Source organism: Anabrus simplex, chromosome 2 (assembly GCF_040414725.1).
Source record: "Anabrus simplex isolate iqAnaSimp1 chromosome 2, ASM4041472v1, whole genome shotgun sequence".
NCBI classification, from domain to species: domain Eukaryota; kingdom Metazoa; phylum Arthropoda; class Insecta; order Orthoptera; family Tettigoniidae; genus Anabrus; species Anabrus simplex.
The window spans coordinates 414,364,099-414,382,768 of NC_090266.1; the positions used below are offsets into that span (position 1 = coordinate 414,364,099).

Below are 18,670 nucleotides of genomic sequence, written 5' to 3' on the forward strand. Positions count from 1 at the left end.
CCCAATACTCTTCCTATCCATTATTTTCCTTAAGACTGGTCACGACTCTCACCCACATATAGATATCCTGTACATAAGAACAATATTCGTTGTGTTCATTTTCCTATGCGTTCGTGTAAAGGAAAATGGACCTTACCGCATCGCACTCTAGGAATGTATGTTTACGTGACTTATTTACGCACTCCTGCACTCTGGTATACTTAAGGTTCATTGTCCTTTAATTTTCCACATGAAAATGAACAGAAAGAAAATTGTTGTAATGGACTGCATATCAATATGTGGCTGGGAGGCTTGACCAGTCTTAAGGATAATATTGATAGGAAGAGCATTGTGAGATAAGACCTTTGACCGAACAGCGACGATTTATTCCCATGTATCTGTGTATGCATGTATGTATGTATGAAGGAATTAATGTACAGTTTATGTATGTATGTATGTATGTATGTATGTATGTATGTATGTATGTAAAGTATATATCGCCGGTGAAGAAGCAGTACCCTGCACATTGCAATCCTCTTTCTATCCACTACTATCCGTAAGACGTCTCACGCCACCCAGCCACATATTGATATGCAGTCCATCAGAACAATGTTCTGCGAGTTCATGCAGGAGTGTAAAGGAAAATGAACCTTGTAAACAGTATAGCCTACTGTGGGAGTGCGTAAATAAGTCACGCAAATATAACTTCCTGCAGTACGGTACGGTAAGGTTCATTTGCTTTTACACATATGCACGCACCGAGCTCGATAGCTGCAGTCATTTAAGTGCGGCCAGTATCCATTATTAGGGAGATAGTGCGTTAGAACCCCACTGTCGGCAGTCTTGAAGATGATTTCCTGTGTTTTTCCATTTTCACACAAGGCAAATGCTGGGACTGTACCTTCATTAAAGCCACGGCTGCTACCTTCCCACTCCAAGCCCTTTCCTGTTCCATCGTCGCCATAAGACATATCTGTGTCGGTACGATATATAGCAGCCTGTAAAAACACACACACACACACACACACACACACACACACACACACACTCTCTCTCACTGTAAAATGAATTTAATGGCCATAATAATAAGAACAATGGAATTATGAATAGTAAAGTAAAGCAATTTTAATACCACACTACTTATGTTAGGATAAAATGAGCTTACATATTCATGGCTTTCTTTAAAAACCCTCGTATGCCCCAATGCTCTTCCTACCCAGTATATTCCTTAAGACTGGTTACACCTCAATGTCATATATATATATCGTCGGCTTACTTCTAAAACCTCGTACGTTGCAATGTTTTTCCTACCTATTATATTCCTTAACACTGGTCACGCCTCCCAGCCACATATTTATAGGCAATCCACCAGAACCTTTTCGTAGTGTTCATTTTCCTATCCTATCGTGTAAAGGAAAATGGACCATACCACACCGTATTGTAGGGATGTTGTTTTCATGGCGAAATTAAGCACTCCTACAGTTTAATGTATTTAAGGTCCATTTTCCTTTACACGCTACCATAGGAAAATGAACACAACGAAAATTGTTCTGATGGACTGTAGATCCATATGTGTCTGGGAGGCGTGTCCAGTCTTAAGTAAGAAAATGGATAGGAAGTGCATTGGGAGATACGAGGTTTTAGAAGTAAGCCATCGATATGCAGCCCATCAGAATTATTTTCGTTGGATTCATTTTCCTAATTTGATGTGTGAATAAAAATGTACCTTAGCATACCGCATTTTTGGAATGTTGTTTGCATGACGAATTTACTCATTCCTAATGTATATAAGGTTCATTTTCCTTTACATCTAGCAGAGGAAAAGGAACACAACGAAAATTATTCTGGTGGCCTACATACAAATATGTGGCTTGGAGGCGTAACAATTCTTTAGGAATATAATGGGTTGGAAAATCATTGGGACATACGAGGTTTTAAAAGAAAGCCATCGATATTTTTTAATTTTTTAATTCTCCTGTTGTAAGGCTATCCTCGATGAGGAATACTTTATTCTTCTTTGCATATACCTCGAGTATCTGAGTCCCCAATTATTATTATCCATTGTGAAGTTTTGAGTTTAATTCAATATTTTCTTGTACAGTAATTGAAAGAACATTCCTATATGAGATTTGCATCTTCCAATTAATCAACGCACAGGTGGTTTATGATTACTGCTCAGTAAAGTTACGGTGATTGAGCAATTTTCTTTGAATTTATAGAATGCTATAATTTCTCTAAACATTTAGAAAGTCCTGTAATACGATGTCGTTCAGAGTACATATTAATAAAATCTTAATGATAATTTTAAACAGATTTTGTCACTTTCGTGACGTTTTATTTATTTGAGTTATCAGCACCTCATATTATCTGGGCGATCCGAATTTTGTTTAGGAAACTGAAAACAAATTCATGCTGTCAATGGTGATTCGTTCTTTCTGGGAGATTTTTAAGCATGAAATACTGTTCTCGATGACAGGCTGAAATCAAACTGAAAATTGAACGAAACAGGTTTCAGACCAATTCATAAACGATTAATATTTTATTATCTTCAGTTGCAATTTCCAAGGTGTTTATAGGTTCAGAACCCATAGGCTATATCGGGTGTTACTTGAAAATCGTTTCGAAAATTATGTTACATAGCAAAAACTGTAGTTAGCGTCCTGCACAAACTAAGCAGATATTGCTCCTGGACATGAAAGAAGGAAAGCTACCAGCATAGGACAATTTTAACTAAGGAAATCCTTAAGAATGTATAGAACTTCACATAGGCCCCAATTTGAATTACTGAACAGAACTCTAAATTATTAGGATTGCATATTTCCTATTATACTTTGTTTTGGAAGCCTGGGCATCAAACAAAAATAGGAGTTACCTATCCGAGAAAGAAATGATGCAATTGAATCGTCAGGAAGTGTATATTTACTATTTGTCGTCAGGAAGTTAGTACCTTTGGAAACGAGACTTCAAACTTTCGAAACGTTCATTCTGTCTAGAACGCAAATCATTGCGAGATTCATTCCTGAGGGCGTAGTTCCGTGTCCATAGCTAAATGGTTAGCATGCTGACATTTGGTCCAAGGGTCCCGGGTTTTATTCCCGGCCGGGTCGGGGATTTTAACCTTAGTTGGTTAATTCCTGTGGCTCTGAGCTGGCCTTTAGTGTCGTCTACGAAGGAAGGCCATACGATATTATTATTATTATTATTATTATTATTATTATTATTATTATTATTACTATTATTATTATTATTATTATTATTAGCTACTTTATTTCAGTTAGTGACCAGGTTAGGAATAGTGAAATTTTTTACTTCTTCTGTAAATTGTCACCGTTTTGCTATCTGGAAAAAATATTGGATTAAAATGGTGCAATTTATTACCACCCTAAGTATGTAGCCTAGTCAATATTCTAATGGAATGATGGTACCATGAAGTAATGTTCATTTTCCTTGAATGTGCATCTCCCATTAGCAAACTTAAGCTAAAACTCTTCCAAGGATTTAGAGGATGCATTAAAATATCACCACAGGCTTAAAAGCTATTTAGGAGAAATAGAAAAACCTTTCAACCTCCTGACTCCAAATCCAAAGTAATTGGGCATCATTTTGCAATTTGTCTTTGAGTAACATCAGCTAAAAGCTCTTCAGGTCAACCATTCACAAGTGAAATGTTCCATTCAATAGGAATGTCACCACTCTAATTGCTGAGGCTCTCACCCAATTGCTTTGAGTGAACGGATGAACGGGCGAGGAAATATGTCTACGCTGACAAGATGTCACCGTAACGCAAATTTACTTGAAAAATACGGAGGAATCTATTTATTGTAATGGCACAAGCTTTGTACTATTACCTGCAAACGAAATAAGCTTTGGTTGTGATTAACAAAAGCAGAAAGGACTTTACATCAGATTTGAAGTTACTTCTAGCGTTGTAATTACTGCTTATTTATGTTGAGTGTTCTGGACACCACCACCATGCACTTGTGTTTGCAGAAACTGTTCATTATTCTGCATTACAGTATATTGTGAGCATGTCTGCATTTCATTGGGCTACCTATGGATTCGTGAGGTAAATGGGTTCGACAGCCAGCCATTAGTTGGTCTTGAAATAGCTTTCCATAGTTTCGTTTTTTCAATCCCAGGAAGATCCTTGAATGGGTGTCTTATTTTGAGTCACGACTAATTTCTTCGCATGTCAGAGTTTTCATTAGAGATGTAAAACCGCACACTGATTATCATATAGATTTCAGACACAGAGGAAACCACACATATCCGGCGAGTATACAGTTAGAGTGCTCTGCTGTAAAACTTGCCTTAGAAAGATATTCGGGTAGTACATGAGTCCAGATGCTCCTGTACTAACAGTACCTTAGTTCATATTTTGGAAATATTCCGGGTTGTTGTATTATGTAATTCACTCGGTATGGTTTAATTACGCATAACAGGAATTACTTGGACTTCTGTGTATTTCTTTTCAAATATAACACGATAAACGAACATCAAAGTAATATTTTTTTCTGCAGCTCATGGGCGTTAAAAATTGAGTCGAAGTATCAGATATCATGCAGTTTCCTCACTTTTCATATGTCCAGTAGTACAAGTCTTGTGAGTTACTTCAATGGGTAACACTCTATTAAATAATATTGTTGGAGAATTCTGACTAATTTGTATTACTTTTCTACGAACATCGGTTTTGCCAATTTCATGTTTCATTTTAATGTAGCACACGATATTCCCTCATTTAATTAACCAAAATAATAGATTAACGCTCATTACTTAGACTAAATAGATTCAACTCTTGTAGCAACGGAAATAAAACACTAATACTACGAATTGACACAAAAACTAGCCGCTAGTATAATGTCTATCCGTTAGATCCACCTGTTTCTCTGTTTCTGGGGCAGCTTTCTCCGTGAGCCGGTGACAGCATGTCAGTCTCTGGATCCAAAGTTCTCGAGTTCAGACTGGGCAGATGTAGTCAGGAAGCCTATATGGCTTTGGCTAGCACACTGTAGCTATATCTCTAACGACATTTAACATGTTTCGTCTGGAAATAATTGGCATTCGCTAGGCTGAGATCCAGCAAGGCGGAAGTCACTCAATGCCCATCTGAGACAAGATTTTTGATTATGGGAACAAGTTATCCGTCACACTGTTGTTGATATCATCAACTAATTTGAAGTGTAACACCTTAAACTCACAGTGTGCTTAATTCAATCATGCCGCATTCAAAGCGAAGGCATCTTCATACAGGTCATCAGGGCACTTGCAGGAGTGCAAGGTATAGGCTCCCACTATCCGTAACATCGGCACAAAAAGAGATAGATAGTAGGTTCGAATCCCACTATCGGCAGCCCTGAAGATGGTTTTCCGTGGTTTCCCATTTTCACACCAGGCAAATGCTGGGGCTGTACCTTAATTAAGGCCACGGCCGCTTCCTTCCAACTCCTAGGCCTTTCCTATCCCATCGTCGCCATAAGACCTATCTGTGTCGGTGCGACGTAAAGCCCCTAGCAAAAAAAAAAGAGAGATAGAATAATTAGCTCTATGCACGACCACTTTTGCCCCCAGGAATTGAACATGAACCTAGTACGCATTTTTTGTATGGGCAGAATGAACCGGGCCATGTGCCACTCCTGTAGTAGAAATCTCGTTCCTTACATTTTTCGACTTGTTGATGGGGAATTGAAGCCACGTCCTTTCAGAGAACCGAGTATGCCTTTACCACCCCGGTATGGCGAAATAATACAGAAGGTCGTTTGGGATCTCTGGGGACAATGTTTGAAGTGTAATTAGCTTAAGAAAATCCATGTCTCCACCAATGATCATGAGTTGGAAAGCCAGCAGAGCTAGCATGTCTATTCACACACTCCTCCTGACAGGCTTTCAAGAGGCCATTGATAGTGCGTGGAAATCTATATCCTTAGGACCTTTTTAGGAGTCCATATGTACAATAGTGCTTGGGGATCCATCAGGTGCCTTCCCCCGAATGTCAGGAAAAGGAATTGCACGGATTCCAATTTCCAATCTCCCAGTCGAACGATAGGTGTAGCTGGATGCTTTATCTTGATGTACCCATACCTGATTTTTCGCCCTCTCATACAGTGCTGGGGTGTCTGTGTTGTAAATGGGTTTTAAAACCTCTTGCTGATAGTATGTATAGTGCACCTTCACATTAATAGCGACACGGCCAATGGTTATCCTACTACTGTAGCACTATCCAGCGGTGAACATGAAACCCCTTGGAAAGCTCTCTGGCATTCTTTATACAATGTTTGATAAGTTTGTTTGCCTATAGGGCGGTAGTAAATCGAGCGGGGATTCGTACGGTCACTAAAATTATAATTTGGTGTGGCTATTTCTAGCCGAGTACAGCCCTTGTAAGACAGACCCTCCGATGAGGGTGGGCCGGCATCGGCCATGTATAGATAACTGCGTGTTATTGTGGTGTGGGACAGTTTTATGTGTGGTGTGTGAGTTGCAGGGATGTTGGGGACAGCACAAACGGACCCTCTGAACCCAAGGCCAGTACGTTGAACGTTCAGCCAACGAGTCGTACGTACAGCTACTAAGATGTAAATACAGTATGCTTCGTCTAATGTCAGCACATTTTTCCATCTGTCTCCTGCCAGAGTGCCCTCATACAGCTTTCCTGCGTTAGTGCTACGTTCCGAAATGTGACGAGGCAGCACCTTGTAAACTCTGCGTTTATGGCACTTTTCTACTTGCAAGTCTTTCTTGATTATGGTTTTAACTGTTTAAACAGACATCCCACTTACGTGCAATAGTCCTTTGGGGAACAGCGTTGCCGCCTGTGACACTTCTGGTGTACGGCTGGTGGTTGGTCGTGGATTTACCTGTTTTTTTCCTTCTGGAATTAAACCCAGTGAGTCTTTGCCTTTGTTATTCAATACAGCACTGATCCCTTTCTTTGATATCAAGAAATCACGCTTCTTGCTCATTCCTTGGATTGCAGAATAGCTATATTTAGCATCGGATAGGCTGTTAAGTAGCCCTCCCAGTAAGGGTCAATCCGCATAGGCATCGTTACAGTCAGTGTCACTAAACACTACACACTCGTTCTTAGTACTGACGTGAATCATCATTCATCACTCCTCGTTCTGAAGTGCTCAAGTTGATAACAGCGCCGCCAGCGGTCTTCAAACTCGTCACCAGAGAACCCGACCGACCTTCTGTAAACAGAGAGCGTAAATCCATGTGGTTGATATTCCCATCCACCTCAGCAGAAATTCTTCACATGATCGTTTATTTTGATGTACTGAATGAGTATTAGCGTGAGACCAGAGAGACTGGAAAATCACGAGCCTGGAGTATACTTGATGCCTTTCCGCAATTAATGCGCTTTATTCACGGAATGGATGTAGGAATGTGGGTTCACAGATATACCACTTACGGGGCAACCAACAATGATTTGAAAGTGATTTTTAACTTGTACGAACTTTATTTTTTCTAAATACAATAATACCCATTGACACAAAGAAAATAAAAGACGAAATATCGTCCTTTTAGTAATTGAATATTCTGTTTCATTTGAACGGCCAGTAATTCTGTAGTGTATGTCTGCCTACCACGTTCATCTGTTATCTGCGCTATATAACAACGGATGAAAAAATATTGTTTAACAATATCAGGAAAGTTAGACGTGTAAAGCATGAGTCGTACAACACATATCCTTGGATTGGAGATGCTGATTAATAGTAAAATTGAGGTGTGTTCCTTATGAAATATCTCAATTACGAGTCTATCGTCTACAGCAGGGCCTCTTAAACACCAAAAATCTCACGCGTGCACACTGTGGCGCAGAGTTCCTATGCACAGTGCATCGGTCCCACTCGGCTCGGCTCGGACCTACGCTTCGTCTCTGGGCGACTCTGCTAAGCTCGGCTCAACTCGGCTCGGATTTGGAGCGCTACGGAGCAAGTGAGGAAGAGGGAGACCGGCGGAGCAGGCGAACAGGCGTGAGGAAAGAGAGAGAGAGAGAGCGCTATTGATCCAAATCGGGGAGTGGGGGTCTGCAATCTGGTCAACAAAGCGAAGTCGTCTTTTGCACCATGCACCGTGCAATGCACTTGAGCATGCACACTGAGAGGCCCTGGTCTACAGAACAACATGCTAGGACTGCGGAAAGACAAAAAGGGACCATATCACGAGGGCACACTATTGGGCAGCACACACTTACACTCCAGTGGATGTCCACCACAAGTCTAACGGATGGCTGCGCTTCATGTCGTCAACGGGCGAGCAAAACGTCGTATCTCATAATGCTCTTCATATCCATTACTTACGATAAGAATCGTCAAGCCCCCCAGCCACATATCGTCCCTTAAGAATTATTACCGCTTACCTGACAATTCTCTTACAATCCATTATGTTCCTTAGGACTGGTCACGCCTCCCAGCCACTTGCGGATATGTAGACCATTAGAGCAATTTATGCTGTGTTCATTCTCCTATACTTTAGAATAAAGGAAACTGAGCCTTGAATACATTATACTGAAGGAGTGGGCACATACGTCATGAAAACATACGGTACGGTTCGATACTGTATGGTTGATTTTCATTTACACCACAGTATAGGAAAATTAACATAAATTGTTCTGATGGACTGCATGTCCGTATGTGACTGGGAGGCGTGACCAGTCCTAAGGAACATAATGGATAGGCAGAGCATCGTTATGCGCAGTATTAATTCTTAAGGGATGATAATGCAATCCATCAGAACGACTTTCGTTGTGTTCATTTTCCTATGCTTGCGAGTAACGAAATATGAACTTTACCGTACCGCATTCTGGGAATGATGATGCAGTTACGCACTCCTGCAGTATAAAGTATTTAAAATGGAATATCACTTCACCATGTACAACATCTACCTTGATTTCTGCTAAACGTAACCCATGATATTTATATTTTAGCTATTTTCTGTTATATTTACACCAAGATTGATCTCCTTTGGGACGTAATAAGTAATCCACAAGGTTCTCGTCACTGAAAAATGCATGGAAAATCTGTAGACCACCCAGCAGCTTTCAATTCCTATAAACAAGTTACTCTATTTTTGTACATTGGCCATGGCAATTTTGTAAACGATTTTACTTTAGTTTTGTTTATTTCTTCTAATACATTCGTCCCCAGTTCGTCTTACGACCTTGATGAATGCTTCGTACTCACATACGATGGAACAAGGAACATCTTAATTGGGACTAGGATGTTGTCTTCACCTTCCCCTTGGAAGGCTAGCGCACATTGAGCCATCTAGTGACCAACGAGACTATCACTCACAGCAGACCAACGGTAAAGCGTTCTTAAATCCAAACCTTCATTATTAGAGAAGTCCTGCTCTTGAACAGACGAGATTTCTCTGTTAAACGCAAATGATTTCTTCTTGTTTTCTGACATAGAAAAAGCCAAAAAGCTTATTATCAGTTTATCATATTATCAGTCAGTCTATTTGCTCCTAAAATACCCTTACCATAAGATATAATTTTTACCTGTGAGACCCTTTTGTAATTTGCGGAGCTTTGAACACATGCGTTTATGTACATGACCAATACACCGTAACATTTCTTCTTCTCAGTAAGAGGAGGGTGTATTGAGAAACCTATTTCTAATAGTCTAATAATATAAGAGTAACAGGAATTTATATAAGCCTCTGCAAAAGTGAGTGTATCCTCCGGTGATAGATCATGTTGATTAAGGAGTTATACAAGGAAACTGCCGCATAAATTCATGAGATATTAAGAGATACTTTTCTATTTGGGACCAACTTAAATGATGAAATAATTTGTTTTGAAGGAAATATCCTCGTCCCTTTGTACGTTAAAGGTAACAAATCGGCGGGATTTCACCAAAAGAAAACTGCTAATTTTAGGGTTTATACTCTATTTATTATTCACTATTCCTGTACAAATCATTCACTAAACATCTCAGCAATAAAGATTTAGGCATGGCATTCTTGGAAGCAATTGCGTCCCGCAAGAAAGCAAGAAAAAAGCATTGCACATTGAGCAGAGACTATAAGTGTGATTTTCTTGTTTCTGTCTTGCTCAATTCACACATGAATTATTCACTCCAATTTCTATCAGATCAAGGAAAAGTTGGAGATAGCTTTTAAATTTTGCCTTGCGGTCAATTTTATAATTTTCTTCTTTCTGACCCATGAAATCTAAACCAGAAATACACTTGTTATACATAGTAAAAATGACAGGACATGGAACGATAACTGATTCAGAGGAACCTTACATGCACCTTTTTTACAATAGTTACCTCAAGTAGTGATATAAACTTGGGCATTAGGTACACTGTCCATCCACTTCAGGCGAAAAATACTATTTCTAGCCAGAGAGTGAATATCCACTCTCTTCATAATTTTATCCTCTGGGAAGCTTTTGGCATATATTTTTCTCTTTGTGTGCAGTATTCCACAAGCTTTCAATCGTTTTCCGCAAGAATACATTTTATATTAGGCGAATTGAAGACGTTGTCCATATCTATTGCACAGTCCTGATTCGATATCTTCACTTAAGAGCAGTTGGTCTTCTTCATCCAGGGTGACAGCGTCTTCATCATCACTGGTCTCGGCTTCCAAAAACTGAATTACGTCTTCGCCCGTTGTAAGGAACTCACGATGTATGGTCATTTTCTTGAAAACAGTAAAAACTATTTCATACGTCTCTTCTGCATAGTTTCGAAGTCGGTATTATTTAGCGTATAGCTTACACAGACAATATCAGTTATACATATACAGCATACATATTTACAGATGAGGAACAAAGTAATTTGTGCTTCACAGTTGAATATCTAGTTTTTCAATCCAGCGTACAGCATCTGTAGTTACCAGCAGGAAGTCATTTTCATCGCCGTGATAGGCTCGAATCTTGCATTCCCTGACGATTTGATGAATATTCTGGTGTGGAGCTCCGCAGTCACAGTCTGGATTAGGTAGCTTTTTCCACGTATGGAGAGCGGCTCTGCACCGGCAATGTCCTGTCCTGATTCTATTCAGGGCAGTCCAGGTTTGCGTGGTAAGTGGGATCCGCTTGGAAGTCTGGGATCTGAGAAGAAGGTATGCAGGCGCACATCTGTTGCTGCTTCCCATCTACCTTTCCACTCATCAAGAGATTTAAAATCCTCAGCGTCCATGTCAGCAAAATCACGCAGAGTTGGATGGCGTGATTTCAGTCTATTAAGATTCAAAAGTGGCAGGTCACTATGCACGGGTAGACTAGGATTTCTCAGGATATTGTGGAATTCCTTAATTAGGGCATTAGATCGGCGTAGATCAGGTGGCATTATACCAGTTATCAGTGGAAGCCAATAAATTGGAGTAGACGTGGTTGCACTAAATATGATGCGCATTGTGGTATTAAGCTAGGTGTCAACAAACCTTGTATGAAGACTGTTCAACCAAACAGGTGCGCAATACTCTGTACTTGAATACACCAAAGCCAATGCTGAAGATCGCAAGGTGGTTGCTGAAGACTCCCAGATAATTCCACACAGTTTATGGAGGATGTTGTTTCGAGACGTCAACTTTTGTGCTAAGTTCAGGAGGTGTTATTTGAAGGATAGTGTATGGTCCAAGATGACAAAAGGTATTTTGGGTGATATACATCTTCAGGTAGTAAGTACAAACTTTAAAAAAGACAGAAATTACCAGCTTTATGACAGAGTTTGGCTCCATAGCCGTAGCACGTTAACATGTGTTGCCACTCCGCTCGATCAATCTTATCGGTAATAACAACTTCAAAACACTAACATTCCGGTTTTTGAATTCTTCATCAAGTAACTAGGCAACTTTACGCTATACATGCAGTACTTGCCTATGGTGTTTAAACCTGCAAGCATCCTCTGTCAATTAATTAATCCATCTCCCATTTAGCGTTATACTTTCACCAACTGTTCAATACCCTGAGCGTGTGGCTCTTTCTTTTTCTACCGCTGTCGCACATATGCATTTGACCTTGTTTTACGTCCGGATGCCCCTCCTGACGCAACCCTATATGGTGGGATGTAATCACTATTGCGTATTTATCTGGTGGTTGGTAGTGTGCTGTCTGAATATGAAGAGGAAAGTGTTGGGACAAACACAAACACCCAGTCCCCGAGCCAGAAGAATTAATCAATGGCGATTGAAATTCCCGACCCGGCTGGGAATCGAACCCCGGACCCTCTAAATCGAAGGCTGACCATTCAGCCAATGAGTCGGACACCTTGAGCATGTGATTATTCAGTATTAATGAGTCTCGTAACTTCCAAGCATGCTTCTCTCAAATTAGGGTCTAGTCTTAGACTTCATGCAGTAAAATGGCAAATGTATGTAATGGCGCGTGAATTTTTAGTGTATTTCCTTCCTAATAACAACCGGGATTCAAATCACGATCACAAGGATGAATGTGTGAGAAATGTACCAAATGTACTAATTGAGCAAGAAATGCACCTAATTTATTTAATTTTAACCAGCTGTACTCATGAACAAGGCTGTATGCTTTGGTGTGCTCTTTTTAAGATTAGTTTGAAGAATCCCCTCGCTACAGAGCGTCACTTTAAAAATGCGAATGAAATATTAGACTATTCCTCGAGTCTCGTGTACACACTTAAATGTAGTTTATTCTGCTGGTAATGATCTTACTTTCATGCTAACTGCTACCATGTGCGAGAGAGCTACGCTACTCGCAATATTAAGTCGCCAAGTAAAGCTTTACTACTCCGGGGATAATACCCGTCATGATGGAATTAAGAGACCAAATTCCTTTCTTGAAATTCCTTATGTGGTACAAAATAATGGGCGTGAAATATTAAGTAATTTCGTGGTTTAAAATATGTTAATTTACCGGGCGAGTTGGCCGTGCGCGTAGAGGCGCGCGGCTGTGAGCTTGCATCCGGGAGATAGTAGGTTCGAATCCCACTATCGGCAGCCCTGAAAATGGTTTTCGGCGGTTTCCCATTTTCACACCAGGCAAATGCTGGGGCTGTACCTTAATTAAGGCCACGGCTGCTTCCTTCCAACTCCTAGGTCTTTCCTATCCCATCGTCGCCATAAGACCTATCTGTGTCGGCGCGACGTAAAGCCCCTAGCAAAAAAAAAAAAAAAAAAAAAAAAAGAGAACATGTTAATTTAACCAAGATCAGGAAATGTAACCCACTGAGAGCTCATACATCTAGTGGAGTTTCCTTAATAGCTATCTCAATCCAAGTTCTAATTTAATTTCAGATCTCGTGTATGATATATTGAATGTATTTCATTGCGTAATACTCTTCATCAAAGCTTCATTTAATTTAATCTTAAATTTGTCGGGCTGAGTGGCTCAGACGGTTAAGGTGCTGCCTTTGTGAGCCCACGTTAACAGGTTCGATCCTGGATCAGTCCGATGGTATTTAATAGAACTCAAACACATCAGCCCTGTGTCAGCAGATTTACGGCGCGTAAAAGGACTCATGTTGGACAAAATTTCGGCCTCTCCGAAAACCTTAAAAGTAGTTAGTGGGAGCTAAAACCGGTATATTATTATTATTAATAATAATAATGATAATAATAATAATAATAATAATAATAATTCATATTATTCAATTGGAACAATGAAATCAGTCAGTAGTAAGAAATCTCATGTGCTTCATGATCATAATCATGAGCAATAATTTTCTCGTTTTAAAAGGTTTCTTGGGGATCCTACGTGGGTCAAGTGACAGCGCGTCATCCTCTCACCGCTGGGTTCCGTGGTTCCAATCCCGGTCACTCCGTGTGAGATTTGTGCTAGACAAAGACGATAGTGGGACAGGTTTTTCTCCGAGTACCACAGTTTTCCCTGCCGTATTTCATTCCAGCAACGCTCTTCAGTATTATTTCATTTCATCTACCAGTCATTAATCACTGCCCCTGAGGAGTGTGACATGCTTCGGTAGACGACACAATTCCGATACTCGCCTCTAGATAGAGGCTTCATTCATTACATTTCTGACCCACTCGAATGATTGGAAACAGGCTGAGGATTTCCGTATTTATAAAATGCTTCACTCGGCACGTATCAACATTGCACTCGTCAATTTTTCAGGGTGTTATCATAGGAGGGAAAAACGGCACCCGATGATAGATTTATTGCTTAAGGAAACGGTGACGGTAGGTTTGATCTACCTAAAAGGACTAGGATTCTGTTTCCCGTTAAGAGGCCGAGAAATTAGAAACAAGATCATCACTTCATTAAAAGCCAGGTGATCATGGCCTACAGAAGGAACTTTAGGAGAGACAATCACACCATCAGGCTTATTGCAGAGGTTTCAAATATCGGAATCCTTTATCGTATTCTTCTCCAGTGACTTTAATGTTCTGGCACCACCAGTGACTTTCGGAAGAGTAACATTTTTTGTAGTTCCTCATATTGTCAGTTTTACTATGATCCCGACGTGTTTGAAGAACAACTTTGTTATTCAGAGACCTCAACGTCTATCACCACTGTATTTTAGTATTGGGCTGCTTCATCGATGCACATGCATAAACGTGATATATTCAGTACTCCTCGGGAATGCACTCTATAGTCCTCTCCGTGTAAGGACGTACCCTAAGGGTGCAACCTTACCCTTTCTCCCCTGTAATATTAGGGTATTGATTTATAGTTACTTTTCTTGCTGTTGGGTATTTTGCAGGTCTTTTTCAGTGTCGCTAACCATACAGTTTAGGGACCCTACTTGCCGATACGATGTCTTACATTTACCGTTAATCTGGCACGTTGGCAACGCTCAATCAATGTTCTAGCGTGAATTGCGTGTTGACACCGCATCGCCGCTAAAGTCACTAGTGATACATTTGCGAGAATATTTAAAGCATATTTTCTTTTTCTTTGGGATTGTAAATCTATTTGGCTAATACCAGGTAAGTAGAATTGTGGCATGTTCGGATAATGCATTCAATAACATAGTTTGTATGAAATGATGAAAGTGCTCAAACGCCAGTCTCATGTCTAGATCTACCGGTGCATGAAATAACTCTTGCGGGACGAAATTTTGGCAGTAGAACTTATTATTATTTTCAAATCCGCAGTGAACTTGAAAGCTGACCTAATTTCCGTTCACGGAGCTTGGCACATTAGTATTCCTATATGTTTCCTGATAAGCTTGAAGATATAACCAGCCTGCAGGCTGAACATATGCCCAATAATCTCTCTCCTTACTGGTTACCGGTATTGAAGAGAGAAGAAAATGTTCGCGCAAAAGAAAGGGAAGTCATTGGATGTCTGGAACTTTCTAAAATCACACTGCAAAGACTTATTAAATAAATTGCATCGTTTAACACGCCCCTCTTTTCAAGAATATGGTTATAGTACGCCTACTGTATATCAAAATAAAGACAGATATATGTAACATTAATTTGAATGAGAAAGTATGTTTAGTTCCTTAATTCCTCATTGAGCGTGGAAATCGACTTAATTATGAATATCTTGATTTATTTCATCTTAACTTTTATCATTTACTAGGGTAGGGAAACATTCATTATCGGTGTTTACATTGAGGTTAGTTTGTTATGGTTATGTCTGGTGATTTTAATATGTAGCCAGGCAGGTTGGCAGCAGTGATCAGCCATTACAAAAAAAGAAAAACGAAGAGCATTGGGCGGCGATATTTACTTTCTGGGGTATTGCCTTACGTGGCGATTACTATACATAGCACCTTGTGCCAAAATGAAGCCTATGGCAGCATTCGATTCACCTAATGATGGCTTATATTCTCTTAACTTTGAAAAGAGATCTAACTACAAGAAATAAATTACACAAAAATTGTCCTATAATAGTTGTGCATAAATGAGCGAATTATGTGGTTAGATTTGGCAGCTGGAAGAATTAGGACGATAATTTTCTCAGTGTATTCACCATGTGAGGGTGCAGATGAAGTTGACAAGTTTTATGAAGCATTGAATGACATCGTAGTCAGAGTAAGCAGCAAGTATAGGATAGTACAAATGGGCAATTTCAATGAGAAACTTGAAAATAGAACTGAAGGATCGAAAAAGCTATTGGTAAATGTGGGGAAAATATGGAAGCTAACAGGAACGGGAAGCGTTTGCTGGACTTCTGTGGTAGTATGGATTTAGCAGTTACGAATACATTCTTCAAGCCTAAGGCTATTCACCGCATAACATCAAGGTCAGCGGTACCAGATCCATAAGAGCCAATATCTTAAACGACTTCGAATTCAGGAAATCTCTAAGGAATGTACGGGTTATTCGGAACTTTCTCGATGATACAGACACCTGACATCTGGTCTCTATTGAACTGAGTATCTGTACGCCTAGGATAGATTAAGTGAAATCTGTCTGCAAACGAATAAGGGTAGAAAATCACTAGGCGAGGAAATTAGACAGAAGTACATGCATATGATTAGTGAGAAGTTCCGAACATTGGATATTAAGCAGGTTTAGAATATAGAAAGAGAATGGGTGGCATACTGGGGGGGGGGGGCTGTAGTGGAAACAGCAAGGGAAAATCAAGTAACAACCGTATGGAAAAATGGGAAAAAGCGGATATCTTGGTGGAACTATGAAGTGAGAAAAGCTTGTAAACATAAAAAGAAGGCTTATCTGAAATGGCTCCAAACCGGGGATGAAGCAGACAGGGCCCATGTTCATGCCTCCAATTTTCGGATTGTCTCTGGTAACTCTGCTGACTCCTATCACTATGTACGTAGATGAAAGCGTAACAGATAGTTGTTGAATCCAAAAAGAAGTCATGGGAAGATTTTTGTAACAACATGGAAAGGCTAGGTCGAGCAGCAAGGAAACCTCTGTGGACAGTAACAACAAATCATACGAAGGGATGTAAAAAGGAAATTAACAGAGGTTTGGGTAATTCAGGTGAACTCATAATAGATCCTAGGGAATCACTGGACTGGTGGAGGGCATATTTTGAAAATCTTCTCAAAGTAAAAGGAAATCTTTATGGTGGTGTCGAGAACAACCGAGCTCACGGGGAGGAAGAAAGTGATGTTGGTGAAATTACGCTTGAGGAAGTGGAAAGGATTGTAAAAAAACTCCATTGTTATAAAGAAGCAGGAATAGGTGAAATCAGACCTGAAATGATGAAGTATAGTGGGAAGGCAGGGTTGAAATGGCTTCGTGGAGTAGTAAGATTAGCATGGAGTGTTGGTAAAGTACATTCAGATTGGGCGAAAGCAGTAATTGTACCTACCTATAAGCAAGGGAACAGGAAGGATTGCAACAACTATCGAGATGTCTCATTGATTAGTATACCAGGCAATATATTCACTAGCATCGTGGAAGGGAGGGTGCGATCCGTGGTTGAGAGGAAGTTGGATGAAAAGCAGTGTAGTTTCAGACCACAGAGGGGCTGTCAGGATCAGATTTTCAGTATGTGCCAGGTAATTGAAAAATGCTACGAGAGGAATAGACAGTTGTGTTTATGTTTCGTAGATCTAGAGAAAGCATATGACAGGGTACCGAGGAAAAGATGTTCACTATACTGGGGGACTATGGGATTAATGGTAAATTAATAAAATCAATCAAAGGCATTTACGTTGGCAATTGGGAATCCGTGAGAATTGACGATAGAATGAGTTCTTGGTTCAGCGTTTTTACAGTGTTTAGACAATTAGGTATTCTTTTACCTTTGTTGTTCGTAGTTTACATGGATCATCTGCTGAAAGGTATAAAGTGGCAAGAAGGGATTCAGTTAGGTCCAAATATAGTAAGCAGTCTGGCCTGTGCTACGACTTGGTCTTAATGGCAGATTGTGCCGAAACCTTTCAGGCTAATATCTTGGAACTTGAAAATAAGTGCAATTGGTGTGAAAATTAGCCTTCCGAAGACTAAATTTATGACATGAGGTAAGAAATTCGGCACAATTGAATGTCAGATTGGTGATACAGAGCTGAAACAGGTAGATAATTTCAAATATTTAGGACGTGTGTTCTCCCAGGATGGTAATATAGTAAGAGAGATTGACTGAAGGTGCAATAAATGGAATGCAGTGAGCTCGCAGTTGCGATCAACAGTATTCTATTGAGAAGGAAGTAAGCTCCCGGACGAAACTGTCTTTACATCGGTCTGTTTTAAGACCAACTTTGATTCACAGGATAGAACGATGAGAGGAGGGCACTCGGAACGAGGAGATAAAGGCTAAGTTAGGATTGAATTCAGTGGATGAATCTGTACGCATAAACTGGCTTCAGTGGTGGGATCATATGTGGGAAATTGAGGAAGATAGGTTACCTAGGATGATAATGTCTCTGTTATGGAGGGTAAGAGAAGTGGAGGGAGACCAAGGCGACCATGGCTAGACTCAGTTTCTAACGACTTAGAGATAAGAGGTATAGATCTAAATAAGGCCACAGCACTAGTTGCAAATAGAGGACTGTGGCGACGTTTAGTAAATTCACAGAGGCTTGCAGTCTGAACGTTGAAAGGCATAACGGTTTATAATGATGATGAGTGTATGCATTATCATCTGCATTTGCTTATTTTATCTTTGTAGAGCAATTACAAAATCGCGAATGGTATTTATTCTCAGTGGAACTTTTAGTCGACTGGATTGCAGTTAATGAGATGTCATTGTTTACATCTGAATCTCTGACCTAGCACATGCAAACGAGTCATGAACGCTAATCTAATTCCGATCCAGTCATCATTCCTTCTCTCTGTTGCAGACCAGTGCAAAATAATCATGAATGACAAG

The 18,670-nt window shown here is 40.0% G+C and overlaps 1 long non-coding RNA gene across 2 annotated transcripts in view; it reads left to right on the plus strand.

The window, feature by feature from the left end:
• Positions 1-18,670, plus strand: part of LOC136862871 (uncharacterized) — a 323,501-nt gene that overhangs the window by 92,928 nt on the left and 211,903 nt on the right. The window lies entirely within an intron of this gene.